This window comes from Rhinopithecus bieti, unplaced genomic scaffold (genome assembly GCF_001698545.2).
Source record: "Rhinopithecus bieti isolate Rb0 unplaced genomic scaffold, ASM169854v2 scaffold_12653, whole genome shotgun sequence".
In the NCBI taxonomy this organism is placed as follows: domain Eukaryota; kingdom Metazoa; phylum Chordata; class Mammalia; order Primates; family Cercopithecidae; genus Rhinopithecus; species Rhinopithecus bieti.
This window is the reverse complement of record NW_016807437.1, coordinates 1,144,958-1,159,510: the sequence shown is the minus strand read 5'-3', so window position 1 is coordinate 1,159,510 and position 14,553 is coordinate 1,144,958.

Genomic DNA, 14,553 nt, shown 5'->3' with positions numbered 1-14,553 from the left:
CCCTAGAACTTGAAGTATAATAAAAATAAATAAAAAAAAGAAAGAAAATTGCTAGTACAGTAGAGTTTAAGTGCTCTCACCACACAAAAAAAGATAAGTATGGGAAGTATCATGCATGTGATAAATAGCTGATTTAATCCTTCCACAATGCGTGCATGGGTGTGTATATACACACATATAAATATACATACACACCCACACACACATATCATATTGTATGCCATAAAAATATACAATTTTACTTCTCAGTTTTTTTTTAAAAAAAGTCATGAGTAAGAAATTCATATGAAAGAAACATAAATGATCAATAAATATATAGGGAAAAAAAGACCAGTGTCACTATGTGGCATGAAATAGAGTTGAATAACTCAGTAATCTTAGACACAAACTCAAAAACACTTGTTTATAGTGGTTTTTAAATAATTTTCTCAGCCCTAAAAATTATATATAGGCTTTTATCACACTTTTCTTAATTTCTCAACTATTAACATCTTAGTTTAGCTAATATTTAGAGACTTTCAGATTGCCGTGTGAACAGTGGTAAAAAAAAAAATAGTCATTTAGGGAAAACCTTATTTTAGTCTGTACCCAAAATAAAGCTCAGCCAGACCCTTTTCCAACACCCCTTGTTTCTCATTAGTTTTCCAAGTGAAGATGTTGTTAATTCAAATACTCAATTAGCCAAATCCTCTAATGACTCCCCTTCCATTAAGATCTGCCTGACTGCGATATATCACCAGTGAATGGCCAGCCCCAGAATGTCATTGAAGAGTCCCATGGAATTCAGTATTTCAAAATCGGGGCATTGGACAAGGACTCACAGGACTTGACTTCCCTCAGTCTTTCTTTAAAGAAGGCCTTTGGCTTAGGCCTCAGTCCCTTCACTTCATCTTTCCATTGAAGGGGCAGAACTAGAAAACTATAGAGTCCACCCCAGCTCTGATAGTTTTTGAAGCTGGGTAGTAACCATCAACCTTACTAGAAAATATCTGGTCTTCTTAAAATAAAATATCTCATTCTAGACCACTCTGACTCAAGCTTTTAGAATAAGCCTCTCTCTATCTTGTTCACTGTCAGCATTATTTCCTCACCATTCTTGGTTCTTTACTGGGAAACAGCAAAGAGGACTTTGGCCGTCAGGAGACACGACACTCACTCAGTCTAGTTTGAGGGAGTGTGTCACTCATGAACGTCAGTTACTTGACGTGATGGATAATTTTACGTGTCAACTTGCCTAGGCCATTGTACTCAGACATTTGGTCAAACACAAGTCTAAATGATTTTTGTTAGGGTACTTTTAGATGAGATTTAAGGCAATTACACATTTAAATCAGTAAACTTTGAGTAAGGCAGATTACCTTCCATAACGTGAGTGAGCCTCATTCAATCAGTTGATGGCCTTAAGAATAAACAGACAGAGATCCCCAAAGGAAGAGGGAATTCTGTCCCAAACAGCCTTCGGACTTGAGCTGCAACATCAGCTCTTCCCTTGGTCACCAGCTGGCTGGCCTACCCTGAAGATTTTGGATTTCCCAGCCTCCACAATTATGTGAGCCAATTCTTTAGGAAGCTAAATTTTAAAACTCTTTTATGAACCATTTTGTAGGCATTCAAATTAATACCATTAGATCAATATGGACAAGACACATCATCTCCCCATCATGCCACACTCTGGTCACTAGCACCAGTCACTAATCCTTCTGAGCCACAGACCCCCATTTGTAACATGAGCATATAAAATAGCTACTCTGCTGATTTTAGGAGATTGGCACTAGGAGCATGAAAAAAATGTGGAAGTATTGTATATATGGTATAATTAAGCAATGGCAATAAGGTATGCCTTATTATTATATTTACTATAACTTGTTAACATATATATAATTGGGAAATATTCCCCCACAAAAAATGTATCCTATTTATCAGATTGAGTTAAAGCATACTAATTTCTAACTGGAGTCAGTGTCTCTCCAGCTAAGTGATCAATGTAGAGAATCCTGCGTGTGCATAGAGAGGAAGGAGAGAAAATAGTAAACACTGATTTTTCTTAAATTAAAGGAAAGCCAGAATTCACATTAATAAAATGAGAGTGGTAAACACTGTAAATGCATGCTCATCACCCTCACTTATGTCTTTTGAATAACAAATTATATAAGCTGCCTCAACCCCTGCTGGGAATTTTGTGAACAAACAATGAAAAAGAAGGAAAGACAATGAAAGGGAGAAATTGAAAGAAATTATGCAGAGAGGGAAGGAAGGGGTTTGCTAAAGAGTGACACATGCAACTCCTGATAGGCATTACGCGAAAACGAAAACAAAAAGCTGGCGTCTATAGTCAACTAAGTTTGAGAAATGTAAGTTAAACAAGTTTCTTTAGGACAGGTGTCCTTAGAAACTTTAAGATATTAATATACATGGTGAAGTAAAAGATGCAACCATTTGCATTTTCTGAGATTTTCTCATTCTCTTTTCCTATTATCTCAAAATTCTTTGATAATAGATTCTCCTTCCACTCCAGGATCATCTCATGGGATGAGAAAAGCAGCTTGAGAAGCCTTGGTGTACTGAGAAAAGTCCTAGTCTAGACGTCAGGAGTTCTAAGTTCCAACTCCCACCCTATCACTGACTCTTCTCTATGCTCTTGGCAGGTTGCTTTAAATTCATTTAGCTTCCAAGTTCCAATGTGTAAATAAAATGATTGCATCATCTAAGAGCTCTCAGATTCTTTCCAGCTCACATACTTCCCAGCTCAAATATTCTATGATTCTACACAAGAGAATGAATAGAAATATATGATATTTCCTGAGAAGTAACAAAGCATTTCTTGGTAAAACAAAAGAACCCTTGTTTGTACAGTCCTGTACAGATAGTCTTTGAAGGTATTTCTTCCAGTTTCTATTTAATTCACACAAGCCTCAGAGACAGCAATATTTATCATGCCCCTTTTACAGGTGTGGAATGCTTCCAACAGGCTTCCCAGACTCAGTATTCCTTTCAAATCCTCCTCCACATGCTGCCAGAGTGATATTTCTAAAACTAAATATCTGCTCCTTACTCAAAAACCCCTCCATGGCTCCCCATTGCTTACCTAAAAAAACCAAGCACATTATCATAGCATGTAAGGCCTGACCACCTCCCCACCCTCCTTACTCATAGCTCCTTACAGAGACAGCTAAAAGAAGAGCCAAGATAGAGAAAGAGTTTTTATAATGGGAGATTATATATTTGGGATCCTATGGATAGGCTGATAGGAAAAAACAATGGAGAAGGAGATACTGAAGGCACAGGTAAGAGAAAAATATCTCCACAACCAAGCTCATCTAAGTCTGAAAGCCTTCCTTGAACTCTAACACACACACAGGCTGGGTGAGGAGCACTGCCCCTATTCTCCCATAGCACCCTGTGCACACCCCTGTCCTAGCATCTACAATACTGAATTGAGATTCCCTGTTTATGGATCCCTTCATCCCATATATTGCAAACCACTCTTACGAGCTTCCCATTGCTGCTGTTACAAATTACCACAAACTTCTTGGCTTAAAACAACAAAAATTCATCTTACTATTTGGGGGTGTGGGGTTAGAAGTCCAAAATGGGTCTAATGGCTAAGATCAAGGTATTGGCAAGTTTGCATTCTTTCTGGAGACTCCAGAAGAAAATCCATTTCCTTGCATTTTCTAGCTTCTATAGATCAGCTACTGTAATGCAGGCATTTGAGGTTGGCTACATTGCTTGTCTCTTGGTCTACATTGCTTGGCTCTTGGCCTCTTTTTCACTCCACTCTGACCTCTGCTTCCATTGTCACACCTCCTTCTCTGTGCCTCTGCTTCTCCTCACTCCCTCTTTCTCTCATATGGGCCCTTGTGATGACACTGAACCTGCCCAGATTTAATCCAAGATAATTTTCCAATCTCAAAATCCTAACTTAACCACATCTACAAAGTTCCTTTTGCATGTAAATTAACATATTCACAGATTTGGGAGATTAGGATGTGGACATTTGACGGGGGGGGAAGGGTGTCAGTCTGTCTAGCATAACCTTCAGGGGCAGACCATGTCTTAGTCATTCTTGCACCTCAAATGCCTGCACTATAGTAGCTGCTCAATAAATGCCAGTACACTTTCTGTCTATACTTTATGCAGCACTTTTGCGTATGCTTCATTCAGTTTGCACAACTGTCATGTTGAGAGAAAAATGTTGTTATTTAGGGGAAAGTGCACTGGATTAACAGTAGAAGATCTAGGTTCTTGTCCTAGATTTCCCCATTCTCCAAATGGGAACTGAGCCTTGGGCATTTAAATGACTGTGTCATGTCCAAGTGGTAATGATGGGATTTGGAGCCCAATCTGTTTCCATTTTAGTACACTAATTCATCGCATAGACAGGTGGTGTTGTTTTACTGTATTATGAAGGTAGGTCAAGATCCTGATTCAGGACAAGAACTGATGTCAGCATCTTATATCAGTAGAGAGGGTGGGGTGGAGTGGATATTTGTAACAGTCTTACCATCTCCAGAAGTTATATATATGGATTTACTTAATGAGGAACCCTAAAGAAATTAAGCTTTGCTCTCACCAAGTAACTTTCCTTTTACCTCATTTGATTTCCAACTGTTTATTTCCTCAGGAAAGAATAATCCATGAACTTTTGGACCTTACAGTGCCAAACGTAGGCCACACTTCCCTGTATTGTGCAGCTTGTATAATTCCTGACATTAGCATAAGCCTTAGTCTAAATGAGGCTGTTTTGTGTCTTCTCTGGAAATTTCCTCTGGTGCTCAGGCTGCCTGTGGTTGGCTATGTGGGATCACAGATAGTCATTCTGGTTGAGTTCACCATCATGCTTGCCAGCTTTTCAAGCTTTGAAGCCATATCTTATCAGATCAAACTCCCACCTCTGTTTTTTCTTTCTCATGGAATACCCTTATACTAAAAATCCACTGAAAGCCCACATTGAAGGTTGAGTCTTCCAGGAAATCCACCCAATGTCATTCTAAGCCAATAAGTAGATAAAATTTAAACCAGGTACTTGAGACAATTTATGTTTCTATCAATACACATTACTTCAGTCCACAAATCATTTTTACTTTAGTTTATCCTAATTTTATTTTTAAAGACAGGGTCTCACTTTGTCACTCAGGCTGGAGTGCAGTGGTACAATCATAGCTTGCTCACTATAATCTCAAATTCCTGGGCTCAAGGGATCCTCCTGCTTCAGCCTCCTGAGTAGCTGGGACTACAAGTGTGCACCACCATGCCAGGCTCATCCTACTTTTAATAGTACATCTTAATATTAACTACCTTCTACAATGCCTGATAACTTCAAATATTTGGGATAATCTTGAAATATTTTATCATTGAGATAATCATTTTTATTTCATATCCTCCCCACAAATTTGTTATTTTTCCTCCTGTATTTTTGTATCATTATTCTACTTTCTATTTACATTCTTTACAAAGTTGAACAATTTAGTTACTTTCTTCATCCTTGCAGTGAATGTAGATGTTTGGTCTGCCTAAAATCCCTTTTTCCTTTTCCAGGTAACTGCTTCTACCCCCTCAAAAGAGAATGCAATTCTGTGGAAACTGCCAATTATAGTGACCCACCCACCCGAGCCCACCCCCTACACATGCATGCATATACACACACCACCTGCCATAGGGCTGGGCCAGTGATCAGAGCCAGGGCAGGTGTAACCTGGATATAGCCATGTGACAGACTCAGGACCTTAGTTGTGCCAACAGAATCTTTCGCTGTGATTTGTATGGTTTGAAGCAGGAAGAGAAAGGTTCACTGCTTATTTCTCCATAATCACTGAGCTGGGAAGATTTTTATGAAACCAAGGGTCTGGAACAATGGAATAAGTCACATAAGCTACCTTGGCCATGTTGCATAGAGAAAATCTATCTGCCACAGAAGAAAAGGGCACCATCAGGCAAAGGGGAGCAGAGACAGGAGAGATGCAGAGAGAATCCTGGTACCCAGCTGACTATGAGGCCAGCTGCACCCACTTCTTTCTAGTTGCATGAACCAAATAATCTCCTATTTCCTCCAGTCAATTTTACTTGGAGTTTTGTTATTTACAATAAAAAATTCCCAACTAATGCCAGCTTTTTCCCAATTCTCATTGTTTCCATCTTTTATATCCAGAATGTTTCTTAACAATTTTATATTTTCTTCACACTAACTTTAAACCCTAAATCACTTTAAACCAATTCAGAACCCACCCTCGCCCAATTTATAATGGAGGAACAGAAATGCATTCTTCTGGAGAATTAACAACCCAAAGACATACTCTTTCCCATGATTGAATTGGACCTTCCTGGAAAACATCACCTCTAATTCAGGTCTGTACATTCTGATACGCAGAACATGTTGAATACCAAGCACCATTATAATAATTGATAAACAGAAAATCTCTGCCTAAGTGAAGCCCTCTGAATCCATTAGACTTCTGGAACAGCTCCAGGTTCAAAAATGGCTGATATATTTGAACAAAACAAAACAAAAATCTCTCAGCAGTAGAGAAGAAATTTCTGAAAACAGCCAACATCAAATGAAAGAGTCAGAAATGCTGAGGATCTAACTCATGCCATGGCTATGAAATGGAAGAAAAACTCTCATTGGATGGCAATACCTATACATCTTATTATCCAAGAAACATGAGTAAAATAACAGGAAATGTGAGAGGCTAGAAAGACAGAAAGTAGGAAAAAAAAGAGAGAGAGAGAGAATGACAAATGTGAGTAAATGTGGAAAGCAGTGGTAAAGATGGAGTTTAGATGTGATGCCAGCGTGGTGAGCAGCAGACACCCCCACACTGTGGAAGAGGTTTGCCAGGGGAAAAGAGCTAAGAAATGTGACCAAGGCAATGGGAGTCCAAGGAGAGTGCCCCCAGGACCCAGTAGATGTGTGCCCACATGTGGTGGGAAAAGAGGAGAAGCCAACCGTCACCTGCCCTATACCCCAGACTCCTTGAAACATCCATGCGCCTCATTAAAGGCACGACACCTGGTACACAGCTTAGCAGTCTGTGGGGGTGTTCCCTGTTCACTGCATCAAGGCAAAACTAAATGACAAAACTGAGCCATGACAGTAACTTTGCTGGCACCGTATTGGGAAAAAAACAAAAAAGCTTGGCATCTCAGTGAAGCCACTCCTTGACTTAAACTGCGTTTTTTACTTGGAAGCCAAAGTGTACAAATCTAAAATGTATTTGAAAATCGTAAAAGAGAACACAGATTATATGTACCCAGTTGCTCTATCTAGAACTGGGACGCTGTATTTTTGTTTGTTTGTTGCCCTGGGGGAGGGGCAGGGCAGAGGGGAGTAGGAGAAAAGTCACTGTTGTGAGAAAGAAGGACCTCCCAAAGGTCTGTTGAGAAAGTCAGGGGAGGGCATTTCCTTCTGGGGGGCGATAAGCTAGGGGCTCCAGGAGAAGCGTAAGCTTTTCCTCTCTCTCTTTTCTTTGTATTTCCCAAGTCATTGGTCACTTTCGTTAACTATTCCAGCCCAGCCAATGCTTTATGGGAATTAAGAGAGGGGCCTGTTTCTGCGATGAGACAAATCAGTGCAAGGAAATCAGCAGAAATCATCAGAAATTGGTTACAAAACAGCAAGAGGTGCCCAGGCAGAGACAAGTCATCTGGGACAAAATAACTAGCTGAAAGGAGATGCCACAACCAGGGTAGATTTGTGTGGCAAGTGAGCGTTCCTTGGGGATTCTCAGGAATATGTGGGGATGAGTTATGAGAAGATACTACACTTTCTGTGCATGTGGAAAGGATGCCCACATTAGTAGTAGTAGTAGCAGTAATAGTAGTATTCAGAGTAAGTATGGCCTTAAAGGTTGGAGAACTTGAGGACATAAAGTTTACACTGAGAAGCCAGGGAACACTGACAAATCCAAGTCGATACAGACAATATTGCTTATCTACCCTCTGTGACACTGATGCTCAGAAGGGGAAGCTACAACAACTTTTCTGAGCATGCAGACATATAGTAAAGATGCATCTTCCATAAATGGAAAAATTGACACTACTTTTTGATGTGTTCAGCCATATAACATCATAATTATCCCATTTCTGGTTCAATGCTCAATGGAAAATTATAATGTTTTATGAATAATTGAAGCTGACTGAATCGTGTACATTTTTACCAGGGCTAATTCTGATGTTTCATACCAAGGTTTGGCATCAAAAGGCTAAATATAGTTGGAAAAAGAATTATTAATTCACATCTCATAGGAAAACCTGCAAGTGGAAGACGAGTATTTTGAAGATGTTTTCACTGTCGGTGGTGGAGAAATCAGAGGAAGAGTAAGTTGTACTCACATGAGAATACATCTCATACGCCATTAAAGTACAGAAACATTTTCTATCATATAAATGCTCCTATTGTATTAAAATAAGTTATTGCATAACTATTACACCTATAAAAGGGACACCTGAAGTGTCTGAAGTCAATTCTAAAGTCAGCTGTATAAGGAAGAGGCAAATCTGGAAATATGGAGTCCAGAATAAATGAGGCTACTTTGGAAACTGGGGATGACATTATATCCCAACTATTATGGAACTCACTAATCTCAGCTGGGCTTGTGGGTTCCTGGAATGAAGATTACATTTCCTTTCTGCAAAGTCATCTTTGCAGATAGGTGCAACCTCACAACCAAGTTCTGGCCAAAGAAGTAGTTTGTACAACTTTGGAAAGTGTCTAAAAAGGGAGAAGGCATGATTTTCTACTTTCTTTTCTTCTTTCTCTTAACTGATATCGGTAAGAACTGGAGCTTCAACAAGCATCTTGGACCATACACAACACCCCCAAGGGACGGCAGAGAAGAAAACTGGAGAAAACTTGTTCATACACCTCCTGGATGCTAATCTCCAGTTTTTGCATGAGACAACAAAACATTCTGATTTAAGCTGCCATATTTGGGTTTTCTTCCAGAAGACACTGAACCCAATTCTAATAAATACAAGGAGGAAAAGTAAGACTGTCTCATGTTCCTGACCTAGGCTTTGGAGGATGTCAGTTTCTAAGAAAGTGTTTCTTGGATGATACATTCAAAAATTAATAATCAACTCATGGAAATAAGCCAAGTACTAGAAAGTTGGAGATTCAAATAAGTCATTTCTTTACATCTGGGACACACAGGGGCTGGGACAGATTCTGTAAGATGCTTCAGCAAGTCACACCTTGTGGGCCAGACTGTGTAGATTCTTCCTACTGTGATTTCTTCCAACTCTCCATATTTATTTCCTGCTTTTCTCCTTGAGCAGTTAGCAAAATTTTGTTTCGTTTTGCTAGGGACAAAATTAAAAGAGGATAAGAGCCTCCTGGCACTTGCATACCTGTGTGAAGGTGACAGTAAAAATAAGCAAGAACCCCTAAATGAGTAATTCCCACCCCGCTACATGAACAACACCTTCTTAGAACGAATATTTTGTGATCATGCCTTTGCTATACTAAAATAAAATTCAAAAATAATATAACCTATCTGTACATATGAAGAAATCAATGTAAGTATTAAACTATATAATAAAAGAAAAAATAAAAGGAAAATAGTTGGTGATAATGGTCTTTCATAAGCAAATGCTCAAGTATGATCATGCTAGAAGACAAAAGTGCCCACACATTTTCAAAATGCTCCCCAGGGAATGTATACTATGCAATGCCCTATATGGTATGGCATTTTCCTACCTTGGAAAGCGATAAAACATCAGGGTCACAATGATGTCTCTTCCTTCTCTACAAGAGCCTCTCCTTCCAAGGACGGCCTTAAAGTTCTTGGTTTTATTTTCTTAAGAAACATAACATTTTCTTACAGCAGTGTACTTCAAATGTGTTCTGTTGCAAGCGAATTTCCTGTTAACAGGTTTTATGTTAAAGAAAAATTGTACTCTAATTGTTTAAGAAATATTAGTTCCAAATTAAATGTTTTGTCTCGCTTTATGACATTTCAGAGTCTTGAAGTTGTCACCGTGCACTGTCAATCTAACTCCCAAAAGTATTTTATCACAGAATCCTTTTCCACTGGAATATCTCTTGGGTCCATGGAAGAAACTTAGAAAACACTACCTTACATCCTGTCAAAGAGTGCATCAACACAGACAAGAGAGGCTTTTTGGAGGATCACAAATTTACTTCTGAAAGAGCAGTCTTTAATTGACTAATTGATTTTGCATGAAAATGGCCATGTAAAGCTGACCTGGAAGTCATGAATTTCACCATGTCTCACTTAACTGTCATGAGAGAAAGGCAAATGGGTAGAAACAATCTGACATCAGAGATGTTTCCAGAAAAGCACAATTTTAATGTTGCTAGTGGTGTTGACACATATTTGAGCTCATATTTTACATCACATGGATCTATAGCTATTTTAACAAGACATTACAGAATTTATCTGTTCATAATGTTGACAATGAGGCATTAGAAAAGGATATATGTTGATCAATATCTTTAAAGTGCATATTTTTCTAGTAGCTTCAATAATATTTACCATGTCTGAAATTTCTACTTAGCATAATGACATTTTTACAATCACTGTTTTATGTCATCCACACAACCCTTCAAGGAGTTATCATTAGTCCCATCTTTCAGATAAAGAACCTGCATGTCAGTGTGGGTAAGTGCCAACGTCATAGAATTTTTTAGCTGCAGAACTTGGACATAGCCTAGGTCTATCCTGCCCTACAGCCCATGTTTATTCCACTGCCTCCCTTAATCAAGGGAAAATTTTTAGAATGTTTTCCATTTAAAAAAAGTCAGTTACAGCAATTACAAGTTAACCATCAGTTATCAGGAAAACAGCCATCCACAGATACCCAGAATCACTCATTCCTTGAAGGTACATTAGCCCATGGTTTAGTGTACATATTTTAATTGACAAACCTCCTCTGAACTGCTGAAAAGTTTACGAGGTCTAAAATACCATCATGTTTTTCTTCCTCCCTCATTGTCACCTGGTTTAAACTTCAAGGTGTGTTCTTTGAAAAACACTTGTTTCCAGTGACTCATTTTGAAATCACTGATTTCATCTTCCTTGTTCTCTGCAAAGCCAGGAAAAGAGATCAAGACCACATTGTTTTCACCTTCAAACACACTTGCCCTGTAACCGGAAGAGTCCAGAACTGTTTTTGTTAATTCGTTGAATAATGTGTTCTTGTTTCATCTTTTCACAAGAGCAGAAACCCACTCTCAGAATAAGGCTCCCTGCTTGCCATCTGCTTTATCCACCAGCAATTTTCATCCAACCTGTTTGCAAAGGATTCACTTACGCAGTCAACACATTTATTGAGCATCTACTTTGTACCAGACACTGTTCTACATTCTGAGAATACAGAAATGAGATAGATGCAACATTTTGTCCTTGGAGTTTTTACTTTAATGAGAGAAATATAATGATAAACATACAAATAAAAATGACCATTCTAGATAGTGAAAAGATTCATGAAGAAAATTTAAAGGGTGGCATAGCATAGAGTGAGTCAGGTGAAAGATTTTTTTAGATTGGGTGGTCAGGGACAGCTTTCTAAGCAGGAAACATTTGAAATGAGATTAGAATGGTAATGAGACAGTAATGACATGATTTGGAGGAAGAGTCCCAGAAAAGCCTTAAGATGAGAACAAAATTGGTGGGGGTGAGGAATGGAAAGGAAGCAGATGCAGCTGGAAAGAGGTAAGGGAAGAGAAAACAGTTGATGAGGTCATGCTATTAGGGCCCAGTACTTGTGGTAGAAAATTTTAATTTTATCCCAACCACAGTGAAAAGACATTAAAGATTTTGAGGCTGCTGTTTGGAGAGTTGATTACATATTGGCAAAAATGGAGCAGAAAGACCAGTTAGGGGCAACTGCAGTAGTTCAGGTGAGAAATTACAATGCCTGGACTAGGTAGTCCACTAAGATGGGAGGAAGTAAATGTCCTTCATGATAGAACAGCCAGAATGTGCTCATAAATTCCATGAAAAAAATGGGACTGGATTGTTATGCTAGTGACATTTTCTGAACTCAGGAAGACTAGGAGAGACTAGACTTGGGAGAGGGATGGGAAATCAAGTGAAGTATTGGAAATGACTTGGAGATTCCTATTAGTCATCTAAACAGAGATGTCAAGAAGTCTAGGGTATAAGAGGTCAAAGAATGGGTTCATAGCTGAAGACACATAGAGTATCTCATAAGACCCCTGAGGGCACAACCCTTGCAAAGCTCAACCCCAGATTTCAAACACAGTCTTTCCCAGTTTAGCATTGGGAAACTGGAATGGGAAACTGGGAAAGACTGCGTAATGGGAAACCAGGAAAGACTGTGTTTGAAATCTGTAATTTAACTGATCCTATCTTAGTATTAATTCTCCATTAAAGTACTTAGTTTCCATCTGATTTCCCTCTAAATGGGGTCTTTATAAGCTCTCTTCCTTTGTCACCAGTGTCTTCTTAAATGCAAACAGAACAGGCACCTACTCCAAACTGAATGAAGTTGCAAACATTCTTAAGTGAGATGACAACTTGCATTCTAAGACCAGATAGATGACATCCAGAGTTCCTAAGGATTGTTTCCAACAACAGTCTGACCTACCGACTCTTTCACCAGTCTTCACCTCTTCTTCATCCACCACTTGCACTCCTTATTTTCCTTTCTGAGGAACCCATCTGTCTTTATTTCAACCAACAGCCACCTAGTCAACCCTTGGATGTTAAAAGTTTACTCATCTGGAAGTATATTTGCTTTTTACCTGGGAGATTGAAGAGGTAACAGATCTTGAAGATCAAATAAATGACTCTCAGATGGTAGGATTTCAAGTAGAACCTCTCTAATCTCAACGCATGGGCTGGTTCCTCTCCTGTGGCCTGCTCTGTCCATTGTTTTTTCATATTTTCCATCTTAAAAATTCCCTTCCCCAGGAAACTGTGACACATGCTACAACATGGATGAACCGGGAGGATGTCATATTAAGTGAAATAAACAAATCACAAAAAGACAAATGCTGTGTAATTCCACTTAGATGAGGTACCTAGAGTAGTCAAACTCCTAGAAACAGAAAGTAGAATGATGGTTGTCAGGGGCTGAGAGGAGAGAGAAATGAGGAACTGTTATTTAAAGGTAACAGAGGTTCAGTTTTGCAACATGAGAAAGTTCTGGAGATTGGTTGCACAAGAATGTGAATATACTTAACACTTCTGAACTGTACACTCAAAAGTGGTTAAATGGCAAATTTTATGTGAAATCACAGTTTGGAGTTTTTTAAATTATTAAAGCTAAAAGAGCAAGTCAGAGAGATGTGAAGCATAAAAGGGATTCAACACACTGTGGCTTTGAAGATGGAGGCGTCTGCAGAATGAAGAATTAATGTGGCCTCTGTAGGATGGGCTCAACCAGCAAACAGGAACCTCAGTCCTGTAAACATGAGAAACTATAAGGAACTGAATTATGACAACCTGAAAGAACTTGGAAATGTAGTCTTCCGCAGATCCTATATAGAAGAGCCAGCCTAACACCCTGATTTCAGCCTTGAGAGACCCCCAGCAGAGAACACAGTTGAGTAATATACAGATCTGTGAGAAAATAAATGGACATTTTACACCACTAAAAGAAAAGATCCTTTGTTTTAATCTCAAGCTCCTCTCTTCCATGAGCTACCATCTCATTTCTCCTGTACAGACATACTATTTGACATTCAGTATCTACTTCATCTCTTTCATTGATTATACTTTCCCCCAAAATATCAGTGATTTTCTTTAGTTCCCAATTCCAATGGGCTTTCTAAATGTTTTCTATTACTTGACCTTTGTGGTGCTTGATGCTACTGATTACTTTGTCCTTTATGAAACATTTTCTCCTTTGGATTATGTAACCCACCTCTTCTGGTTTCTCTAACCTGTTTTGCTGTTTCTTCCCAATCTCCTTTGTAGGTAGTACTGTCTCTAGTTAACTCTTAAATTTGTTGTCCTCCAGGGCTCTTTTATTTACCCTAGCTTCTCTCCTTCATGTACTCTTTCTGGAGATTTTTATCCTCATTTGCAACTTCAGTTCTTACCTATATGTTATTATTGACTCCAAACATATTTCTCTGGCTTGTACCTCTTGGCTAAACTCCAGATCTGTATATCCAACTGTATATGGGGAATCTCCACCTAGAAGCCCCAAAGATCTTCAAATTAATATGTCTAAATCATTCTTTCCTTACCAAAGCTACACCTTTTCTTGTATTTGCCATCTTGATGAATATCAATCTTCCAAATTTCGTCACTCAAGCTAGAAGAAAAGAGATGTTGTCTATACTCCTCTTTGCCCCTCAAAATCTCTGCCACAATCCATCCACTTACCCAATTCTAATAGATTCCACCTCCAAACTGTCTCTTGAATATGTCCCCATCCCACCCTTCTATATCTACTGTTACTTTCTTAGTCCGTGATCTAATTCACACTTGATTATGGCAATTGCTTCCTGTTTTCTTATTTCCTAAATTGTCACCCTATTTTCAGTTTGCCCCACTGCAGTTCATTCTCCACCCTGGAGCAATCTTTCTAAAATGCAATTTTCTTCATTAAATTCCT